This window comes from Nicotiana attenuata, chromosome 12 (assembly GCF_001879085.1).
Source record: "Nicotiana attenuata strain UT chromosome 12, NIATTr2, whole genome shotgun sequence".
NCBI classification, from domain to species: domain Eukaryota; kingdom Viridiplantae; phylum Streptophyta; class Magnoliopsida; order Solanales; family Solanaceae; genus Nicotiana; species Nicotiana attenuata.
The window spans coordinates 6,423,345-6,425,871 of NC_032000.1; positions in this window are offsets into that span (position 1 = coordinate 6,423,345).

Here is a 2,527-nt window from a genome sequence, read left to right on the forward strand (position 1 = left end):
TTTTAAGTTTCCCCCCTTGGCAAATGGGCATTGTCCCATATTGGAAGAGGAAGAGGTTTTTTATGGGTATATAAGCAATTGCTCTTCTTCTAGCTCTTAAAGAGTTGAGAAGAAGGCAAGCCTCGCGCCGTCGTCGTCGTCGCTCGCTCGGCTCGGCTTCGGCTTCGGCTACGGCTACGGCTACGGATTCGGATTCGGATTCGGATTCGGATTTGGATTTGGTCAAATGATCGATTGATTGATTAACTTTTTGGACCAAATTTATTTGTTAATAGTAAAATATTAACAGAAATGTTATTAAATATTTGTTTTAATAACAAAATATAAATATTAAATATTAATATTAAATCCAATCCGTTTTTCTGTTTTGGTAACAGAAAAGTAACTACCCTCTTCAATTTTTCCTCTTTATTTTCCCTCTTTATTATTGAGTAAATGGCCATTTATGTAATGGCATTTATGCTGTGGGCGTTTTGCATAAACAGCCATTCTGAAGAGTTGCACCTCTTCAGATTTCAGCCTAACTTTGGCTATAAATACAACACTGTTCTGCTCAGAATTTCACTACGATTTTCTGAGTTTCTTCTCCTTTTTCTGCATACTTTTAGCATCAAACAAAGTAAAAAGTAAGTGTGATTTGCTACCGAACTTTGTGTTCGCTGAAACACTGGGGTTTGAAGTACCACTACACCAGTGTGTAATTCGTTCTATCCTGGGAGGAAATAATCCATAACCTTGGGTACTAGGAGGGAATTAAATTCCTTAAGGAAACACTGTGAATTCAGTGGGCTCGAATTGGTTTTATGTCATTTCTGTTTATGTTCATTTCTGTTTATACTCATTTATATTTCCAGAATTATTTTACAAATACAGTCTACTAACACCTCCTTCAGCTGATTTCATCCATTCTGAAATCTTAAGTACATCTGCATAAATTGATCCATGATTAAGTTGGTGTACAAAGATCCACTGTACATGAAAGAGTTTTTTGACACAACTGCCTGTCTAGCAGAGTGAGATACCTCTGTAGCATAGTCGTGCACAAGATAAGTACAGCGGAAAAAGAGAGCAATAATATAAATAATACAAAAATAAAATCACAAACAAATAGAGTCGACGGTACAACAATAATACTACAATCTACATGCGAATTGGCTTGCAAGGTATAGAGCAATTCCGATTTCCTAGGTTGCCAGCTAATCAGGATGGCAATAGGGTGGAACGGGACAGTTGTGATACGTGTTCAACTTTAGCCCGCAAAGACACGTCATTGCAATACGGGTTCAACCTTAGCCCATACCGCACCGCATTGCAACATTTTCAAAAACAGGTCTCACTTCGGCCTGACAACAGGTCTGCCCAACTCTATCAGTGGCCCTTTCTTTTGAAAGGCTTATTAAAACTAGTCCCTTATGGTCCAATTATTATATTTCAACATTCTTTATCATAGAATTAGTCCCTTATGGTCCAATTATTCTAGCCATATATGATATATGTATATAACTAGAGTAAAAAATAATACTTCATCTGTTCCAATTTATGTTAACCTGTTAGACTGAGCACGGAGTTTAAGAAAAAATGAACTTTTGGAATTTGTGATTCTAAACAAGTTAAAATGGGGCTCAGAGTATTTGTGTGGTTATAAAAGCTTTCTCATTAAGCGTAAAATTGAAAGTTTAAACTAAATTGTTTCTAAATTTTGAAAGAAGTAATTCTTTTTGGAACGAACCAAAAAGAAAATAGACTCACGTTAACTGGAACGGGGTGTACCATTCTATAAAAAAGAAAGGGTTAGTGCGGTTGAACGAACCTGCTGGGCCTAACTTGGATTGGCCACCAACCACAGACAGCTTGGAGGGATCAAATACCCGAGCTCGAGCAGCGGCAAGCGCAGTCTCCTTCATCACTATGGGGTCTGAAATGCTCAAGAACATCCTAGTATAACGGATGTATTGCTTAACAAACAGAAATAAGGAGATCACAGCAGTGGGTGTAAATACAGATGTGTCATTATTAAGAAGTTTGAGAGGCTTGACTGCCTCCTGTAATTGTTCAGCCTCCGTTTTCACTCCTTTCTCACACAGGCGGCGCAACCAATTACTGCGTACCATTAAAATAATGGTCCGTACGTGAAACAAGGAAAGAAAGATCAAAGGGGAAGATGAACTATACTCTGCAGACTGCAGGATACCTTCACTGATGGTGAATTAGTTTCAAATATTTAACACAACTGAAGAACACCGAATTTAACTCATGATATACTTTAATGATTCACCGCTTTGGTTACTGAAATGTCACTTTGGAGACTGGGAAATATCAACCATCAACTACTAACTTATTTAGTTAATGGGAAACTATTAATTAACTCGTCACACTAGATAATGATTTCTTGGTTTTCAAACTATTGCTTTGGGAACTACCACCAATTACTACGTCAACTTAGTTTCTCCTTTCACTTTTAGTTGTCAAATATTCTAGAAAATAAATTTTTTTTTACTAATATTTTTTCGCATATCAAGAAAAAAAA